The sequence below is a fragment of the Leiobunum rupestre genome, chromosome 11 (assembly GCF_980474605.1).
Source record: "Leiobunum rupestre chromosome 11, qqLeiRupe1.1.hap1, whole genome shotgun sequence".
NCBI lineage: Eukaryota > Metazoa > Arthropoda > Arachnida > Opiliones > Sclerosomatidae > Leiobunum > Leiobunum rupestre.
In genome coordinates this window covers 28,746,538-28,761,540 of record NC_143394.1, presented here as the reverse complement: position 1 = coordinate 28,761,540, position 15,003 = coordinate 28,746,538, and positions in this window count along the sequence as shown.

Sequence of the window (15,003 nt, the reverse complement as noted above, 5' to 3'; positions counted from 1 at the left end):
CCCGATCGCCGGAGTTGTTTGTAGCCAATAGACATGACCCAAAATTTTAATTTCTTCTACGCAATAATTTAATAGAACTCGAAATCTCATTATTTTTAAAAAAGAACCAAAAGAAAACTTGTGTAACTATTGACATACGCTTCCGCTAGGTCGGTGGTTCTATGGTAGAACACTAGACGCACAAGCAGGAAGGTCCGGGTTCAAATCCCACCCGCCGCTTTCGCAAATTAATAATAAGACGGATACCTTGACATTTCGATGCTAAGATGCTTGACGTGTCACTTGGCGCTCGGTCCATCCCAAAAGTCAATAACTAATAGCTTTCGCAAATTGAAAACCGTGAATATTTGGTGAAAACAATACCATATGGATTTAGCGTAGCGCTCGGTCGGTCCCAAAAGTCAATAGCTAGTAGCAGATGGAGAATATAAATTTAAGAACCCAACATACACCATAATACACTAAAACAACACATATACAAACCACGTTTACAAAAACTCTAACATACATCACCTTACACCATAATATACTCAAACAACACATATAAACCACGTTTACAAACACTCTAACATACATCACCACACAATACAAACACTCTAACATACGTCACCACACAATACAAACACTCTAACATACGTCACCACACAATACAAACTCACATGTTGCACGTACACGCATACTATATACAATGGAAGAAGGAACAGTTTTTGAAAAACACCTTTTACCCAATTTCCAAAACTGCGAACGCGGTTTTTACATTTCGCCCCGATACTGCGAACACGTTTCCGCAGCCAGGCAGACAGACACACATACACACCGACACACCCCCTCACACACACAGACAGACAGACACACACACACAGACAGACAAACAGACACGGTAAACTTCTCCTAGGAAAGGTAATTAGTTATTTATGGTGAATTTGATCGAGACTACATAAATCAAATTAAGAACCCAGTCATGAAATTGCTTGATTGGCTGAAGTGTAGAGATCGAAAAACCCTGCAAACCCACACAACGCGGCGTGGGGCAACTCTGGAATCTCGACGTTTCTCAATCAATCTTGTCGTGAACAGCGAAATAAAAGACGCGAACTTTTCCGACATAAAAACCGGTAAACCTTTTTCCTCTTATTTCAAAACAGAACTGGCCGTTAATTTATTTTTACACGCGCAAAAATAACACCTTTTTTAACAGCAACCAAAAACTCACTTTCACGCGCGCGTGCGCTATATAATCATTTGAAAACGAATATAGGTACATGTACTATACAAAATTACGATGTGTACAACCGAACATTCCGCCCGCCTTGAAATAACGAATTTCAAATGAGATAGTAAAAGTCCGAAAAGTTACATTTGCATACATAAATAACCCTTAGTAAACAGTTTGAATACAATTAAAATCAGTCTAGTGGTAACTGGCATAATTTAACTACGGGTCTTTTCAGTGATTTGTCAGAGGTTCTGACAGTTACGACGCGAACTTGATTGTCTTGTTCTGGATGAAGTTCAGTGATTCTTGCCATTCTCCACTTGGTTGGAGGTAAATCTTCATCTTTGAGCAAGACCAAGTCGCCGACTCGTAGATTCGGTTTTGGTGTAGTCCACTTTGGACGTTGTTGAAGGCGAGAGAGGAATTCATTTCGCCAACGGTTCCAAAAGTGCTGCAGTACTTGTTGGCCCAATTGCCAACGTGACAGGCGGTTGACGTTTTCAGAAGTGAGGTCGGGTTCGGGTATTGCGGTGAGCGCATCTCCGATTAGGAAATGTCCAGGTGTCAACGCATTGAAGTCGTTTGGATCCGAGCTTAACGCCGTTAAAGGACGTGAATTTAAGCAAGCTTCGATTTGGCAAAGAAGCGTTTGCATTTCTTCAAAGTTTAGAACCATGGTGCCAAGAACTCGTTTCAGATGATACTTGACGGACTTCACCCCGGCTTCCCAGAGGCCTCCAAAATGTGGCGCTGCAGGCGGGTTGAAGTGCCAATTAATTCCTTCGTCTGCGAGCCATCGTGATACTTGATCGTTGTTGTTTGTAGAGACTATGACTTTGATGAATGTTTTCATCTCTCGATCGGCTCCTGTAAAGTTGGTTCCACAGTCGCTGTAAATGTCGGCGCATTTTCCTCGTCGAGCAACAAAGCGTTTCAATGCTGCCAGAAATGCTTCGGTGGTCATGTCACTGACAAGTTCAAGATGAATTGATCTTGTGGTAAAGCAAGCGAAGACGGCAATGTATCCCTTAAACCTGAAGTGACTTCGTCCCTTCATTAGTTTAAGGGTAAATGGTCCTGCGTAGTCGACTCCACACTTCAAAAATGGCCGAGCAGGATTTACTCTCGCTGGTGGTAAATCGCCCATAAGTTGCTTTACAGTGACTGCCTGCTGTCGTACACATGAAACACATCTTCTGATATGGAAACGTATGGCATCACGAAGACCGACGATCCAATAACGTTTCTGTAAGACAGAAGTTAGTAGTTGAGCACCTCCGTAAAAATGTTTCTCGTGCTCGTGTTGTATTAGAAGTTCTGTTAATTTGCTCTGTCTCGGTAACAATGCCGGATGCCTTTGTTCGTATGGTAAGTTGGAGTGGCAAAGTCTGCCACCAACTCTAAGAATCCCATCTTGATCGATGTACGGACGCATCGAAAGGATTTTACTTTTCCGTGGTAATTCCTTGTTTTGTTTAAGGCAAGCTATCTCTTCGTTAAAACTGTTGCTTTGGACGACCCGAATCCAATGGGATAGCGCCTTTTCGTTCTCTTCCTTCGATAAAGGTCCAGTAATCCTCAATTCTGTCGCATTTCGCGAATTGAAGACAAAACGTAGAATGTTGAATCAGAGAAGCCAAAAGTAATGCACCAGATAATTCCAGTCTCGGAAGTGTGATTTGTTTGAGCGGAGCGACTCTTGTTTTCGCAGCGATCAGTTGTATTTTGATTTGTCCGTTGTTATTCACCGTCTTCAGGTATACGGCAGCTGCGTACGCTTTCTCCGATGCGTCACAAAATCCATGCAGGCTAATGTCTGTAACATTAGCTTGCGAAATGTGCCGTTGAACCGTAATGTTTTCAATTTCTGGTAAATCGGTTCGAAACGACCTCCATTTAGCTTCAAGTGGTTGGGGAAGTTGCTCATCCCAATTCAATTTTAGCTGCCACATTTCCTGTAACATCAGTTTCGCTCGAACGGTTACTGGTGCCAACAGTCCCAGAGGATCGAATATCCTTGCTGTATCCGAAAGAATCGTACGTTTAGTGATTGAACTTCTTGACGCTGGAGAAGTAACCATAAACGAGAAATTATCAGCCGAAGGAGTCCAATATAGGCCGAGAGTCTTGACTGATTCGTCGTTCTCGATGCATAGTGGCTTTTGTAAATCCTTCATGTTGGCTGGTAGTGTATCCAATAATGCAGCTTCATTCGACGCCCATTTCCTTATTTCAAATCCTGCTTGAGATGTAGCTTGAATGATTTCTGACTGAAGTCTTAAAACGTTCTCAATCGTTTCGTCGCCTGTCATTAGATCGTCCATGTAGAAGTCATTTTGTAAAGCCGAAGATGCCAACGGAAGTGTCTCTTTCACGTCATGGCCGAGTTGCTTCAAGACTTTAGTTGCTAGGTATGGCGCTGATGCGGTTCCATATGTAACCGTTAGCAAACGGTATTCGAGCAAGGGTTCGTGTGAGTTGTTTCGCCAAACAATTCTTTGAAGATCGGAGTCGTCTGGATGTACTCTAATTTGACGAAACATTTTGGCAAGGTCTGCTTTCATTACAATGCGATGTTGACGAAAGCGAATAAGGAGGTTGACCAAATCATCTTGAAGTTTTGGCCCCACTAGCAGATGATCGTTTAGGGAAACTCCAGTTGTAGATTTGGCAGAGGCGTCGAACACCACACGAACTCTCGTGGTGGTACTGTCTTCTTTGAATACCGCATGATGAGGCACGTAGTAAGATGGATTGGTTTCGATTTTTATTTCATTCGAGGGAATGAGTTCCATATGTCCAAGGGCAATGTATTCCCCCATGAACTTGCGGTACTCCTCATAGAGATTCGGGTTAACACGTAGACGTCGTTCTAAGTGAGAGAATCGACGGATTGCCATTTGTTTAGAATCTCCAAGTTTTGGTGCATCGTTTATCTTTGGTAATCGTACAGTGAATCTTCCTGTAGAGTCACGTGTATGTGATTCTTCAAAGTTCTTTTCACATTGAATTTCTGTTGGAGATAGTATTCTTCGAGGCTGGATGTCTTCTAGCTCCCAAAGATGTTTCAAATCTGCTTCCAATGTACAATGGTGGACCTTTATTTTTGAACTTCTTCCGGCCATCAGCAATGGACCGGAAACTGCCCATCCGAAAAGAGTATTAAAGGCACCTGGAAGACCTTCTTTCCCCTTGCAAATGCCATCTTGTAAGAGCTCTAGATACACGTCAGCACCTAGTAAAATATCCACTTGTCCAGGGCTATGAAAAGTTGGATCAGCAAGTGTTAAGCCTTTCAAGTGTAGACAATTTCCAGGATCGAACGGACTGTTAGGTAAATAATCCGTGACCTTTTTCAGGACGATTGCCTCGACGATGACCTCCGACGTGTTAATGATATTTGACTGAATATTCACCATGACACTGCCTTGAGAGGTGTTCATTCCGGTTGCTCCAATTCCGTCAACTGAGACGTTGAAACGTGTTCGCTTCAATCTTAGTTTCCTCGTGAATTGTTCCGTGATGAAACTGGCTTGAGAACCCGAGTCCAGAAGCGCTCGGGCTGGATAAAGTTGCTCGTCAAGTCCCTTGACTTGGACCATTGCGGTTGCCAAGATAACTTGGGTTGATCCAATTATTTTACGAGATGGGCATGAAACTACACCGGAGGTTGCCTTCGTCTTCGTTAATTCCTTCTCTTGATGTAGAAGTGTGTTATGTCGTGCGTTGCATTTCCTACAATGACCAGATTTGCAGTCATTGCTTTGATGACCGGTTCGTAAGCAATTGAAACACATGGCACTCCTCTTGACCATGTTCCAACGCTCGTCCGAAGATGCATTCAGAAAATTGGTACATTTGTATACAGAGTGTATTTCGTTGCAAAAGTGACACGTCTCGCTCAGAGCACCATGATGAGCCTTTGTACTCGGTCTCTGATGTAATGGAGGCTTCGACTTGATTGCAGTAGTTGTAGGCGGAGCTGCTGCTAAGGCTCTGGCCCGTTGTTCAAGAAATGTAACGAGATCCTCGAAAGTTGGTCTTTCGGTCCCCCTCAGGGAAAGTTCCCATTGTCGGCGAGATTCTGAATCCAGTTTTTCCTTTACAAGATGAAGTAGTATGGAGTCCCAATGTTGTACTGGTTCTTTGAGAACCTTGAGCGCCCTTATGCATTCGGCGGTGGTATCGATGAGCGTTCGTAAAGCGGATGAAGATTCTTGGATGACGTTAGTTTGACTGAAGAGACGTTTTACGTGTGCATCGATGATTTCCCGGGTATTGTTGAACCGATTGTTTAAGATATCCCAAGCTTCCAGATAATTAGCGTCAGTTACCGGAATAGATTGAACTAGGAGCGCTGCTTCGTTTCGTAATGATGACTTCAAATACTGAAACTTCTGAGCTCCGGTGAGCGATTCGTTGCTGTGTACGGTGGCCGTGAAGAGATCATGAAATGGAAGCCAATCGACGTAACCACCGCTGAATGACGGAAGTTCCAGCTTAGGTAAACGTACATCACTAGCTGGTCTGACTTGTCTCACTGGAATGTTTGCTGCTCTTTCATTTGATTCAGTGACGAGTAGGATTGTCAGATCTTCGAGTCGAGCGACTAGAGGGTTGTATTCATCTTCGTGATCCGCGAAGTCGTCGTCGTCGGGATCGATATTTGCAACTACGACATCGTGAACCTCATCCAAGTCTTTCGATAGTTTTTCCACCTTGTCTACATACAGCTTCAAGGCGACGTCAGATAGATTCGTTGCTGTTTGACCCACCGCATTTTCAATCCTGGTGATCTGTCCCTTGATAGCTGCTCTTCTTCTCACCAGAACATCCATGATGACTTATGTTGATTCGTTTACGATCGGGATATGATCGATGGTTTAAACGGTTTCCAACGGAGAATCCACGCTAATTTTCACTGTCTCTCACGGAAAGATAGCCGATTCGATGATTAGTTGAGGAACATAATCAAGTTGACGAATGTATCCGGCTCGACGGACCAAAAAATGTCGTGAACAGCGAAATAAAAGACGCGACCTTTTCCGACATAAAAACCGGTAAACCTTTTTCCTCTTATTTCAAAACAGAACTGGCCGTTAATTTATTTTTACACGCGCAAAAATAACACCTTTTTTAACAGCAACCAAAAACTCACTTTCACGCGCGCGTGCGCTATATAAACATTTGAAAACGAATATAGGTACATGTACTATACAAAATTACGATGTGTACAACCGAACAAATCTAATATTTGAACATACGCGACTTGTTATCGAAGAGATAGCGGCGAACCAAATAGAATCATCGGCTCTTGAATTAAAGATGAATATCTCGGAGATTCCCGCGCGGCCAACTTAGTTTCGATTGATTAGATGTTGAAGACGACTTAGATTCGTTACTGACCGGTTCAATCTTGATATCTGGTTCAATGGCGACAACATAAATAAATTGAAACATTATTTACATTCCGTGTAGCATATGGAGACAATTACAATCATTTCTAATTTATATAGAATTAAAATGGTTTTAAACGCGCAGAAATCGAGGTCTTATTCTGTCAATCATGGTAAATTTCTTAACCACGATTAATTTCGTATTTTAAATATTTTCCAATTTAACCACGAAGTATCTGTTTGTTTTTGTACTGGCGTCTGTCACTAGATGGCGTAAGAGCTCCTTCTACATCACGCTGTATTGACTTGTTAGGGTGAATGAAATACTCTCCAACCCGAGGCGCGTTTTAAAAAAATAGAGGTTGTTTCTTGTTTAGAAGTGTGAAAAGTGTTACAGATAATAAAGTATAAAAAATTCTTTTTTTAGCGATAAACGTATCGACAACTATGGATCAAGTGCGATTTATAACGCCTTTTTAATATTTCTTTATGAGGGTCTAAATTGATAATGCTCTGAGCAGATATTAATTTAAAACATATTTTAAGGGGGAAGACTACTATGGCCATTGTCTACTTTCGCGCTATTTCAAGCTGAATTATTTTAATTGGTATTTTAACATATAAAATTAATATTTATTTATTTATTTATTATTAATATTTAGTGATTATAATAATTTTGACAATTTAAAATTTATAAGTAATTAAGTTATTACGTTCTAATTTGGACCCCCGGAGCTAAACAAGTTGGGCAAGCGCCCCAACTACCCTTTAGTTAGGACCTTATATCTCGTTAACTATTAATAATAGAATTATCAAAATTATTTTAAGCACTAGAGGAAGGTTCAGCTTAATAAGAAAAATATAATTAAATTATGTAATTGTTAAAACAGAAACGTTCAGCTTGAACGAAAAAGAGGCTTTTGCTGTATTCGTCCCCCTTAAGATAGTAATATAAACCCAGTCCATTTATCTCCTAAAACACGATTTAAAAATTATATTGTAGTTATGTAAAACTTTTTAAAAATTCTCATAAAGGTACGTGTAATATCACGCGCAGCCTATGCCAAAGATACATTCTCCAAAACCAATGGACGACGTATTCGATGCAAAGGGGCATTTGGGGAGTGGGCGAAGTGGTTCGATTTCTTAACAGAGTGGTACAGGGCGGGGCGAGTGCGTTTAGACCGTGATCATTTCGGCTATTTCTCCACCCGGCAGAGTGTTTCGAGAGGACTTACAAGGATGATCGGGAAAATATACAGCCGAATTCCAATAGACAAAAAAGAACGGTGGCTTTCGAGACACGGAATAAATGTAACGCGGGAGATCCCCGCAGCCGGCAAAAACATCTCCCGGAAGATCGGCAAAATGCGAAGCCCGATCGACGCCCGAGAACCACCGAAAGAAACAGCAAAAAGAAGATAAGCGAAGTAGAGAGGATGGAACAAAAATCAAAATATACATTCGTTCAGCTATCTGCAGTCAACGGATCCACGCCTAAAAACATACGAAGGCATCGTGGGTCCCACTCTTTCTCTCTCTCTATCGCCAAAATATTATCTTTCATCTTGTTCTCCAAGAAAATGCGTCTCTTTTTTGTTTAGAATTGAGAGGTAAAAAGCGACTGGTAAATTTGAAATCGAAGACGCGCGGCTTCAGCAATTCTAAACCACGATCAAAGTCGAGTCTGCCGTCTTTACGTAATTTAGACGACCCGCAAGATGAATAGTTTTCCGTTCGGAAAATTTGCGTACAAATTGAATTACTAGAGGTATAAAGCACGACCATGGTGGAGCAGACTCGTTTCTCTTACGATAGATGTCACCATCTTCCTCGGTTGCTACCTGTACTTTCGTAGGCTCTCGCTTACAGTGTAACGTTAATATCATCTAAAATAGTGAGTTTTTCCAACTATTACAGAGCGAATATCCCTTTGGAGAGTTACACTACCGTGCAAAACACAAAAGCATTAACGACCAAAACCAAAATATAGGGAAAACCCGCGAAATTCAAACTTCCTTTGCCTTAAGATACCCCAACTTAGTGTTCGGCATTCGATTAATTTTTATCCATGAATAAAATAAGCTCGGCGATATTTAAATAATATTTATTTAAATAACCAATAGTTGAATAAAAATTGTAAAATGTTTAAATAATCGAAAGTGAATAAGCCTATTATTTAAATAAAACAAACAATTATTTAAATAAATACCACTTTTATTCAAATAAATGCTAGGTTGCGTAAAAAACATAATTAAATAAGTTAAAATTATATTCTTTTTACCAACGTTTTTTAAATAAATCGGAAAATTTGTGGATAATGAATAAACAATTCCGAGCACTACCCCAACTTACTTCTTTCTGGTACTAAACAATTTACAGGCTAAACGATATTTCAGAAATATAAAAAAAAATGCTTTTTACCACGTATATGTTGGACTATTTATGCCTTAAAACGCCAAAAAAATTCGCCTTGATTTGACTTTTAAAGAAAATAAACACATTAATGCGTTTTTGGTTTGAAAATAATGCAAAAACCTAATATAATGCGTTTTTCAACAAGTCATTTCTCTAAGAACAAAAATTTTTAATTCGAAAATTAGTTCAAAATTGAATTTAACGTATGAAATAGAGGTCGGGGATGTTAACTTTTATTTAATAGATAAAGCTCTCAAAATTATTCGAAAAACTTTTTGATCAAGTAATTTATATTTCTGTATTATCCGATTAATTTTTTGATAAATTTGTAAAATTAAACGGAAAAACGACGTTTTTTTTTCGATAAAAAGCTCAAATTTTACGAATAAAACATGTTTTTTAATCATTTTCCGAAATATTAACCGGTAAATTTCTTTGTTTACATTTTTCCCCCGAAAAAAATCAATTTAATCATGGATAATGATTAACCGTCCCCGACCCATAGTATGAAATAAGGTGAAATAAAACCAAAATCTGTAAATCGAAAATTTGGTCGTTAATGCATTTGTGCTTTGCACGGCAGTACAGTACATTTTTATGGTTAAGGGGAGTAGTACAAGCGTACAATTTTGAGCCGCCTACACATCCGCGGTTAACTACAATGAAAATAAAGTGTCGAACCTGAGAAGTTACGTGTTTCATTTAAATGAACTTCTGATTTCACTATAAGTCAGTGGCGGAGTGGTTAGCACTTTCGCCTCGCAGCAAGAGGAGCCGAGTTCGATCCCAGCTTGTGGCACTGGGTGAAAACTCGGAACAACTCCTTCTGCGTAGAGTTTGCAAGGTCTCTTCTCACTGGTTTAAGGGGTTTTCCCCCGAGATCTTAGGTTTCCCCTTCCATAAAAACTTGTTGAGGTTAACGGTAATAGTTAGTGTAGGGAGCTGTTGGCTCGTACGCGTGGCATGCAGGGCTTGCCACCACCCTCCTACGCATTGTAAACTGGCCACCTGAATTAAAGGCTTCAAAAGTCGCTTGATGACTTAGGCCTAAGGTGGTGCCTTGGGTATTAGCCTAGCTGATTACTTCTTGATCTTCGGAAATTCCTGTGAAAAACAAAACATAATGAATAACTTGGAGTTTGCAGAAACGCGTACAGTTTAATTTATTAGCTCATTTTTCCCGGGATTGTCTAATTTGCTGAATTTCTGGACGTCTGGACCGCTGAATTTTGAAGGATTTCTCCTACATAGAAGTTACTATCTTATAAACCGTCTGGAAAAAATTGACTAATTTTCTGAAGAGCTGAACTTCTGGAGCGAAATATTTTACTTTATTTTCGAATAGTTTCTTTAATTTTCAAACCGTCTGGACCAAATTGACTAATTTGCTGAAGTGCTGAATTTCTGGACCCGAAATTCAGCACTTCAGCAAATTAGTCAATTTTGGCCAGACGGTTTATAAGATAGTAGCTTCTATGTAGGAGGAATCCTTCAAAATTCAGCGGTCCAGACGTCCAGAAATTCAGCAAATTAGACAATCCCATTTTTCCCCATTATATTTTGGGATAATCACTATTTTGAGATGATGCTTCCATCGCATCAGAGAAACAATGGGTCACCAAGCGCAAATAATTGTTTAGAGGCCACCAATAAAGTTATTAAAAAAGAAGGTACTGTCGGTAGGCGACTCCCTTTGGGATAATTTTTTCAAGTAGCGAAAACAATAAAGAAATCCTGCTCCTTTGAATTTGAAGTTATTTTCCGAAACTCCAACATACTCTCAAAAGCTACTGACTCATTCATACATGTATGTATGTGAAATCTGGTCCTAAAATCAAGTACAGATCCGTTGGCGATGACGGAAAATTATATTTTTTTCGCTCTTCAAGCAGTCCAACACTAAAAGAAACTGAAATTAATAAGTATTTAAGTCAACGCGAAAATCTAAACTTCGGAAATTTTGACTCGTTTGCGAAATATCAGGGCGTTTTATGTTTAGTAACTATCAACGAAAATAATTGGAAAGAGGTTTCTTGTACACTTGTTTCGTATATCTTAAACAAATTATTGGACGTGCCAATTGGACCAAAACGGAAGAGGGGTAGGCCAGCCAATGCGGCTAGAGCACTTATAATACAATTAAATAAAAAAATGATTTTTTAAATATTTTGATTGCACTTTTAAATAAAAAATTTGCTTTTATTTTATATTTGGTAAACTTCATTTCTTTTTTTTTTCGGTCAGTCAGACTTATCATTTCTTTGGGCGTACTAATTGTTTTTCAAATTCATTGTTGTTTTTTGGGCCTCTTAATTTTTTATTTGGACTAATTAATATTATGTCCTTTAGCTTGTAACACTCACTGAAAATTCGTAACTACTCCTTCTCAGGGACGTCATTTGGGTGGGGTAAAGGGGGTCATTGAGCCCCCTCCCCTGAACTTTTTTGAGCTAAAAACATTTACGAATAAATTTGCATTTAACTACATTAAAAAAGTCCTGTTTAAATTAATGTATTCATTGTTTTGGCTTAAATTTTATTTTTTATTTCGTTCTAAATTAAGTAGTCTTTTTCCCTTTTATAACGTTTCTGCCACATCGACCGTCAGTGTTGGCGTGTGTTACGTGAAATGAAGTCAAGTGTTTTAGCTAACCCGCGAGAGTACGAGGCTGCAAAGGGTACTGTCTACCATGCTGAAAAACACTAGCAATTATGCAAGAACTATTCCGATTAAATATCCAACAAATATTAAATTTCATGCATTTTGGCCCTTTCAAAAATCTTGTTTTCCTTTTCCGGAGATCAAGTTCTGCTCTCCTGAAAAATACTGAAATGACGTCCATGCGTAGAGTTTTCAAGTTATCTTATCTCCTCACTGGCTAAAAAGGGTTTTCCCGCGAGTTCTTCGGTTTCCTATTTCCATAAAAACTTGTAGAGATTAGTGATAATGGTAAGTATAAGGAGCTGTTGGCTCGCGTGACATGAAGGGCTTGCCACCACCTTCCTACGCATTGTAACCCGGCCACCAGAATTAAAGGCAATAAAAGTCGCTAGAGGACTTGGGTGGTGCCTTCGGTATTAGCTTAGCAGGTTATTTAACATTTTTTTTTAAATTTTTTAAAAATGTTTAATAATCAGCTAATCAACATTCACAATTCCCTGATTTTTACTAAAAATTATTTTTAGTAAAAATCAGGGAATTGTGAACGTTAGCAGTCTTAGTTTAGTTGCTAAAGGAAACGTTTCGTACCCCAGAACGTGCTCTTAAAACGTTGAATGCTCTTGTATCAGGAAAATTGATTTCCCATTTATCATTTGTACCTTGTAGCTGTCCTCCAAAAATCTCGCAACACGTCAACACAAATATTTCGAAAATTAATTTGAATACCCGCTTAGCGAAAATTGGAAAATGAAAAATATGATGGATTACTTTGTAAAATTGCAGCTAAAAAAATTTTAGTTTTAAGTATAAAGGGATATTTAGAATATTTTCAAAACTTAGATTCGGCCTTAGGTTTGAAAAATGGTTTTTTAAATTAGCAAATAGCTTCAGTTACGTATTGAGTATTAATTAAAACTGATTAGCTATAAATTAGGATACGAGTCCAAAATTGCAAAAATGCTGAAATTTGGTTTATTATTCAATTTATTCTAAATTTGTTTCCCAATGTATATGTAAAAGTAAGTAAATGAAACTTTACTGTAAAGGCACATGCTTAAGCAATTTATTAGTTGATAAGATACTAACAACATCGATTAATTGAGTATATATAAATATATAAATATATATGTAAGATCAAAAGTATATAATATACCTACTTGAAATATCAAAAGTTTCTGGCCATTTTCTTTTGGTAGTCATTTTGTTTCTATTTTATGTAGAGAACCGACTGGGGGCTTTTTGGAAAGAATACCTTCACTAAAATATTATGCAGGGAAAAATAAAGCACTAGGATCATTGAGCGCGAGCAAAGCCAAAAGTATGAAAACCCCTCTTAAATGACGTTACGAAAAAATGATTAAAATATAATGTGCCTACTCTTGTTCGACGCGTGATCACACTCGGAAACCAAATATTTTTCAAATAGAAAAGCATTAAAATTAGCCACAATTTAAATTTTAAAGGTAATATAACCTGCTAAGCAATCTTTGCGGAAGACCCCTAAATTTACCAAATTTCACTGTACAGTGGTGCCGATTTGGTTACATTTGTTCGAATTTCATTCGTCCGAACGGTGGTACAAATGTCCGAATGATCATTTGTCCAAATGCCGGAAAACAGGATCGTATGTCCGAAAACGTATTTCATTTGCCCGAAAAATTTATCACAACGTTTGTTGGTGATTTAGTCGTTCAATTTATGTTAACTTTACTGGCGAATTTCATTTGTTCGAATAATCGTTTGTCCGTTTTTTCGAACATTAGGAAGTGGTTGTTTTTTTTTTAAATATTGTTAATATAAGAAAATAGTAACATTAACGTGAACCTAACCTAACCTAAAATATCCACAACATTCAACGCAATTCCCACTTACTAATGTTCAAACAACGATATTTACAATGTAGTTTTTTATTTTTAATGCTTGCACTAAAAAAAATCCGGACCAAAAAAAACAGCAATACGAAATACTAATAGTTCTTTTTATAAAATAACCTTGGCCATCTTGTTGAAATGTTGCCTCCCCGCTTCAGCTGTGGATCCGTTTTCTCTCCCACTAAAGAGCTTATGAACTCATTCTTAGGCATTGGCTGAACTATTCCAGGGCAACATTTCAACAAGTTGGGCAAGCGTAAAGACATTTTATAAAATCAACTATTTAGCGACCGAATTCGGACAAGTGATGCTACCGATTCGGACGAATGAAACAAACAAGTTCTCCAATACGAACAATTGAAGCATTTGTTATTTCGGCGGTTCGGACGAATGAAATTCGAACATTTGTTCCACCGTTCGGACGATTGAAATTCGAACAAATGTACCTACCCCGTGGTGCCAAACATATTTAAAGACAAAGGCAAGAGCTACAAACGTTAGTGTTCCACACCAAATACCTGAGGTTATATTCTCTTTAAAAGAAACCAAGGAAGCATACGCCGCATTAAAGCCTTTAAATTTGATTTTGAAGGATATATGGTTAAAATGATATTTTTGCTATAAAATGGTTTTAGATAATCATTGTGAACAATTTTGCTTCCAAAATATATTTAGTAAGAAACCACTACTTCTCTAAAAAATGCATAAGTATTCGTATGAATCACCCGTTGTTTTTCCAATAAAGAAAAAAAAACGCTCCTAAAATGGTAGCCATGGCAATAGCTACGAAATGATATTACTCTACAGGGTGTTTCAAAAGGCTATGCAAATTTTTAAGGAGTTGAGAAGTATGCACGTTTTTCCCCTATGTTCCTAAGATGAGTTAAAAGAGCGCTAGAGAGCCCCTGGAAGTAGGCTTCGGTAAGCGAAAAACCAAGAAGCAGGACATTAAATACTGTTTAAGTTTACTTTTTAAGCTGGTTACCTCGATTTGTTTACAAAGTCCTTATTTACCTATCACACGAGCCCAAATCTTAATGTTCGCGTTTCCCTGCTGCTTGGTTTTGCGCTTGTTATATACGTTTTTACTGGCAACATCATTTATTCATTTTGATGGTTCAAGTATTTCATTTTAAAATGACTACCTCATACAGATAATTCATTATTCACAACACCTCGCATTTCTCTAATGCTTGGTTTTGCTCTTATTTTGAAACACCCTGTATACTTCTTGTAAATCCTATATTCATTCGTAGGCCTCAAGTATCCCCGTACGAGAGTGAGCCATGTGCCACACGTATCCTCGTACGAGAGTGAGCCATGTGCCACACGTATCCCCGTACGAGAGTGAGCCATGTGCCACACGTATCCCCGTACGAGAGTGAACCATGTGCCACACGTATCCCCGTACGAGAGTGAACCATGTGCCACACGTATCCC